General features: G+C 40.9%; 1 protein-coding gene across 1 annotated transcript in view; it reads right to left on the bottom strand.

Moving 5' to 3' along the window:
* LOC109919325 (chloride intracellular channel protein 4-like) overlaps window positions 1-7,458 on the bottom strand; it is a 109,515-nt gene that overhangs the window by 9,413 nt on the left and 92,644 nt on the right. The window lies entirely within an intron of this gene.

Raw genomic sequence — 7,458 nt, 5'->3', positions numbered from 1 at the left:
AATTGTGAGGACAGTTCAGCACTGCACTTCCCCTATGCTCGATACTGTGACTGTGTTTCAAAACTGTTCAATTTCCAGGCACAATCTTGTTTCGCATCAAGGAGCAAGAAACCCATCCTGAAGTAATTTGAAACCAGAGAAAATCAACTGCGTTGGCTGCAGGGTAATGTTAGATTGCCAGGCACTTAACGGGGCAGGTTTGCAGTTTTCTTCCAGCATTTTATTGCTGTCACAGAGAGACATTTGGAAGATAAACAGTAGTATACAAAAATGGCAGGAAAATAAATGGGCTGTTCTGTAGTGAACTGTTTCTACGATTGTCTGCAAATGTTAATTGCACAGATCAATCAAAGTGAACTATGAGCACTTACATCTAATTAAGAATGGCTGCAACAGAGAAGGAATACTGACTATAAAATTCCCATACAAAAACTAACAATAATGATAATGTAAGAAAGGAACGCACGCAGATCAGCCCTATTATTATAGTTGTATGATCCGAGTGCTCATGCTGTCATTTTCGAGAATGTTTGTCCACAAGCTTTTCTAGTTTTAAAACAAACCAACATAACAGGAAAAGTCCCAAAATTCTAAGCAAAATTGTGGATGAAATATCTTGTGAAAGAGATAATTTTTAATTGCAAAAAGGACAACAAGCAAGGTTTTAATTTTGGTTTTCGTAGGGTGAAAATGGATTTTATATATTATATCATTAAGCATTTATGTATTATAGGTATTTTAAGGCTATGAGTAAAAATGTGATGCAGTTCTAAAACAGCAATAATTTTACTGAAAGGTGAGCAGACTGAACCGATATCCCCACTAATATTTTTTTCATCTGCTCAGGCCTTTGGGGTCCGAGCACAGCAGTGGCATTCTGAACTGCAAGTCAACGGTATCAGCACGCTATTGATCCTAATGGCAAATGATATTGCGGGTGTTCGGCAGAAAAAGAATGCAGAAAACACCATTGAAGCCCTTAAAGAATAACCAAATGGCTAACATCTGGAATACCCTGCCTGAAAGTGTGGTGGAAGCAGAGTCAATCAAGGCTATCAAAAACGAATTAGATCATTACCTAAAAGGGAACCATTTGCAGGACTGTAGGGAAAAGGGAGGGGACTAGCACTAGGTAAATTGCTCATTCATAGGACCAGTACAGACTTGATGGGAAAACAGGAGAGGCAGTGTGCGGTGGCATTATCAATGGACTAGAAATCCAGAGACCAAGGTTATTTTCAGTGGGCTATGGTTCAAATCCCAGCACAGTAGATACTGAAACCTAAATTCAATAAAATATCTGGATTAAAAAGTCTAGTGATGATCACGAAACCATTGTCGATTATTGTAAAAACCCATCACTAATACCCTTTAGGGGATAAAGTCTGCTGTCCTTACCTAGTCTCACCTACATGTGATTGCAGATTGAGAGCAATGTGGTTGATGCCTAATTGCCCTCTGAAATGGCAGAACAAGTGCCTCAGTTGTATAAAACAGTCTGTAAGAGAAATTAAACTGGATGGATCACCTGGCACTGATGTAGGCAACAGAAACCACAATGGGAAATTCAGCCCTACAATGTTTTCCTTAGCAATGTCTTGCGGACGGGGAGGGGGAGGTGCGTATTCCCCGTATTCATTGATTAAATTTTGCGCACATTGTCCCAGACAGCATCATCACCATCCCTGCGTGTGTTACATTCTACAGGCAGGACAGACCCAGCAAAGGCAGTAGCACTGAGGCATACAATTGGAAGTGAGTAACTGGTGAGTCCTCAACATCGACTCTGGATCCCATGAAGTCTCATGGCATCAGGTCAAACATTGGCAAGGAAACCTCCTGCTTGATTACCACACATTCCCCCCTCTGCTACTTTACTGATCAATTAATACACCTCTATGTTAAGCACAACAGTGGAAGCACTGAGTGTGGCACAGATGTAGAATGTTCTAAGTGGGGAATGCCAATGTCCAGCATGAAGAATGGCTTAGCCACACCACCAACATGGGCCAAAGACCTGAATACCCGGAGTGAGGTGAAAGTGACTGCCATTGACATCAAGAAGCCGCAGCAAAACTGGAGTCAATGGGAATCAGGGGATAAACTCTCCACTGGTTGGAGGCATAGATAGAACAAAGGTAGGTGGGTTGTGGTTGTGGAGTCAGTCATCTCAGCTACAGGGCATCTCTGAAGAGTTCTTCAGGGTGGTGTCCTTGGCTAAATGATCATCAGCTGCTTCATCGATGACCTCCCTTCCAACATAAAGTCAGATATAGGGATGTTCATTGATGACCACACCATGTCTAGCACAGTTCGCAACTTCTCAGATAATTAAGCTGTTTATATCCAAATGCAGCAATGGCTGAATAACATTTTGGGTTTAGGCTGACAAAGTGGCAAGTAATATTCATGCTACACAAATGCAAAGGAATGACCATTTCCAACAAGACAGAATCTAACCATCGTTGCTTGACGTTCAATCGGATTATCATAAGAAATATGAACAGGAGTAGATCATTCGGCCCCTTGACCACTCTCCACCATTCGGTAGGATGATTGCTTGATCTGACCTTCCTCATTTCCACTTTCCTGCATTTTCCCCATAACCATTGAATCCCTTACTGATCAAGAGTCTATCTATCTCAGGGCTAAATATACATAAGGACTCTTCCCCCACAGCTTTCTGTGGCAAGCATTTCCAAAGACTCTCAACTGTCAGAGAATAAATCCCTCCTCTCAACATCAGAAACGGAACTAGATTCACCATGTGAGTACAGTGACTACAACAGCAGACCAGAGATTGGGAATTCTGCAGCGAGTAACTGATGCCCTAACTCCCCAAACCCTCTATCCATTTACAAGGCACACGTCAGGAATGTGATGGAACACTGTTCACCTAACTGTAGCTCTAACCACACTCCTGGACAAGGCAACTTGCTTGATTGATATCCCATCCATGAAAGTCACTCTCTCTACCACCAACACTCACCAACAGCAAAGTGGACTATCTATAAGGTGCATTGCAGAAATTCTCCAAGGAAACCTGTGTCCAATACCAACTAAAGAGAGACGGGTTGCAGATTACCACCACCAGCTAAGCTCCCCTCCAAGCCATTCACCATCTTGACATGGAAATATATAACTGTTCCTCAGTGTCACTGGGTCAAATGGCTGGATCTCCCTACCTAACAGCGCTGTGGATCTACCTACACCAAATAGGCTGCTGTGATTCAAGAAGGCAGTTCGCCACCACCCTTAGAGATGGGCAATAAGTGCTGACCAACCAGCGATGCCCACATCCCTTGAAACAAATAGAAAAAGATCTTGCTCTGTGCTTTAACCATTCTATAATTCTATGATTTACAGAATTGATTTTTTTCTAACAATCCAGTACATCCAATGTTACTCTAAAAACATTCTTTGTTAAATGTACCAATCATGAACCTATTTGTGAAGTTGCGGTCAGAAAGGAGTATGTGTGAGACAAGACTGTGAAGATTTTCTAGCCCGGCCCTGCCTTATTCCTGTTAAGCATGTCTGCCAATTTAAACAAAATAATTAAATTATTGTATAAGGCTGCACAGAGGATCTAAACTTTGTATTTCATATTTTTAAATGAACCCAAAACAGATCGGATTTTTCCTTAACTGATCTTGTATTTTACCTTTAGGAGTACTAAACCAATTCTTGAAACATGGTGACAAGTTTCAAAAATCAACTCACATCTCTGTCATACAGAATTGCCTAATAATAAAGTCTAAACACACAAACTTTAGTGAGACTGAAACATTATGGATTGATGATTAATAATCCTGTCAAGAAACCAAACTAATAGCATCATTTTGGTCATGTTAAAAAATGTGTTTTTATGATCACAGCTCAATTCAAAACAATTGATCTATTAAGAAGGTCTATATTTTTCTCTCCTTGCAGAACTTCAGAATTCCATCTTTTCTTTTACTAAAAGATTAACTTGTGGGAAATGTCTGTTGCTAGCTGTGGCAGTGTTTGTTACCCATCCCTATTTGCCCTGGAGATGGTGGTGGTGAGCTACTTTCTTGAACCACTGCTGTTCATTTGGTCTCGGTACCCAAACGATGCTGTTAGGGAGGGAAATCCAGCTGAAAGGTCAGATTTTCTGAGCTACGAAGACATTATGATTTAAGGGAAGTAATATTAGAATGAATGTATCAAGTCAGACATTCCATCAAGCTGCTGCAAATGTCATTTGTCATTTTGTTTTACAACATTTTTCAGAATTAGCTTCTGACATGTTGACTTCATGTTGGAATGCTGCTCTGATAGGTGAGTGGCACTTCATACAAATCACCATACATCTGCTTCAAATCTAGACAGCGAGTGGCAGGAGACACCGGTGTCACCAGAGAAACAGCTAGGATGCTGGCAGCTAACTTCAGTGTTCATAAGCTTGGTATAAATTGGAGTCCTTGTTCCTCATGACTCACCATGGCCCCTGTAAAATGCTCAGAAATGAAAATGACCCAACTTAATCAGTGAAGTCATCCATAGCTGACAAGCACAAATTTTCTGGGCACAAAAATGAAGACTGATGCCTCGAATCAGGCACTGGTGGGCCATGGCCACCTTTGAAAAATTCTCCCAGACAAGAATGCACTTCCAGCCACATCTCGGAATGCAGCATGACTTGGTGAATAAGCGCAAGGCTGTCCTTAAAGACAACTGCAAACACCTTGATTGAAAGTCAGCAGCCTTCTTCCAGCCACTGGCATAGTGCTGCATAGCAGCGTTAAGAGAGGTAATAGCTTATAGAAGACAACTACTAAAGAAGTTTACAGGACTGAATATTGGCCTTTGGTTGCACCATAAGTAATTGGGCATGTAACCACACCATAGGATCTTCACAGATAATAACTGCACCATCCCCCTCCATTATCTCTTGATGTCTCTACTTGTGCAAGCTCTGAGATAAGGGATAAGGGTGTAAGAATGTAACGTTCATGCTAAGTGCATTCAGAACAGAAATAAAAGCATGTGAATGTTCACTAGCAGCCCTAACTGATAAAAGTTGTTGGTAGGTAAGTACAGGAGGTGAATAAATTGAATATTGTTTGAAGCTATTTGAATAGCCTATTTGAAAATTCACTGATTTTGATAAGTATTATGAGTCACTGAACTTATTGCAGCACTGCACTCCAGGCCCTTATGATTTGACTCCTGTCACTGAGCACTGTTGTCAGTTCCTACTCCCTTCTCATCTTGTATCTGGAAGGTCAGCTGCCTCTCCTGCATTCTACCTCCTCTTTCAGGAACCCAGTGTAGAATCACTTCCTTCATGAATGCCAGCATTGATTGAGCCAGAATACAGCTCCCCTTTGAGATCCCTTTGGATAGAAGTGGTACGCAGGGATATGGGGAAAAAGCAGGAGATTGGCACTAGGTAAAAGAAACAGTGTAGGCATGATGGGCCAAATGGCCTTCTTCAGCACCATAACAATTCTGTGATGTGGCCTAGTTTAACTGGTATTAGTCTCTCATGATGTTGCCCCACCAATCTCACCATGATGCACCCATTCAATCGACAGTGGGTGCTTGAAAAGGCCTGAAAACAGGCAGTTTGTTTATGATTTGCATCACTAACAAGGTAGGGTTCTTTTTCAGGGGCCATCAAATTTCACTCCATCTGCAAAAATGACGACTAGAATTTAGCACAATTCATTCAATAAAGACTGCACGGTAAGGTGGATATAACATAACTGTCATTAAGTGGAACTCAATCTAATCAGATGTCTACATCACTCGATTATAAATATTTTTCAAGCTATGAAATAACCAGACAAGCTCTTGCTGCCTATGACATGATGTTACTGAAAGTTCAGATGAAGCAATAGGGAGATATGATTCCCATCTCAAGATATTGCCACATCATTGTGATCACCTCTGACCTTTCTCTGCTCCCAGCTGGCAAAAAGAATTTTTGTTCAAACTGTGATTGCATTTCCCAGAATTGCCAGAGTTTACTGCACTTTGTTAAGGAGGAGTGAAAAATTGTTTTGAATTTACAGCAAAAGGAGGAGGATTTTAAACTAATCATAACAAGCACTGACATCACATGATCTATGTAAAGCAGCTACAATATACACACTGTCGATCAGCTTTCCAGTATCAGACATAAAATTAGCATTGTGCTATAAAATGTAAATAGGGCATTACCAGTCCATAGCTGACCCCCAACCAGGAAGGTTCTTTCATCTGCTTCAAAAAACGCTTTAGTGAAGTGCTATTGTGAAATTCTTTCTGTTTGTGTTAACTCAACTGCCTTCATTAACAAAGCCGCTGCCTTGTGTGAAACTAGGCCAAAGAGGCCACAAAAGGGTTTGTGCTCGACCTCGAGTCAATGCTGGAACAGACGAAAGTGTTGCTACGGCTGGTATCCCTATGCGAGGGTTCTTGTCCTGTAAGTTCGGAGAAAGTTAGCTTCAATTGTAAGACTCAGGTCAATTACTGTAGGGGTGATGTTGGGAATAGCATTAAACAGACATTAGAGATGCAAACAATAAAGGAACATCTGTAATTATGGGTGTAATCAATCTGCATATAGATTGGGCAAATCTAATTAGTAACAATACTGTAGAAGAGGAATTCCTGGAGTGTATAGGCAATGGTTTTCTGGACTAATACTTTGAGGAACCAATGCAAGAAGAGGCCATCCCAGAGCTGGTATTGTGCAAAGAGAAAGGAATAATTGGCAATCTATTTGTTTGAGGCCCCTTAGAAATGAGTGACAAAAACATGGTAGAATTCTTCATCAAGGTGGAGTGAAAAGAAGTTGATTCTGCATCTAGGGTCCTGAATCTTAATGGAGGAAGCAAAGATGACATGAGGCACAGACTGAGTATGATAGATTGGGGAATGCTACTTCAAGGGGCGATGGTAGAAAGGCAATGGCAAATATTCAAAGTACATATGGGTGAAATGCAATAAATGTTCATTCCTGTCTGGCGCAAAAGTAAAAGGGAAAGATGGCCAATCCATGGCTTACAAGAGAAATTAGAGATAGTATTAGATCCAAGGAAAATTGGCCAGAAGAAAAAACAACAAATCTGAGGAGTGAGAACAGTTTAGAATTCAGCAAAGGAAGCAATAAAGATTGACTAAGAAAGGGAAAATATGGTATGAGAGTACGCTTCTGGGGAACATAAAAACTGACTGTGAAAGTTTCTATGGGTATGTGAAGAGAAAAAGAATCACAGAATATTACAGTACAGAAGGAGGCCATTTGACCCATCGTGTCTGTACTGGCTCCCAAAAGAGTTACCCATTCTCCAGTCCTATCTCCATAACTGTCTAACTTGGTGAGGACAAATATAAGTCAGAAACCAGGAATTTACAATAGGTGACAAGAAATAGCTGATCAACTAAATACATGGAACAAAAACAAAGTTGCTGGAAAAGCTCAGCAGGTCTGGCAGCATCTGT

The sequence above is a fragment of the Rhincodon typus genome, chromosome 27 (genome assembly GCF_021869965.1).
Source record: "Rhincodon typus isolate 14 chromosome 27, sRhiTyp1.1, whole genome shotgun sequence".
Taxonomy (NCBI): domain Eukaryota; kingdom Metazoa; phylum Chordata; class Chondrichthyes; order Orectolobiformes; family Rhincodontidae; genus Rhincodon; species Rhincodon typus.
The sequence above is the reverse complement of the archived record's forward strand: the minus strand, read 5'-3'. Positions and strand labels throughout refer to the sequence as shown.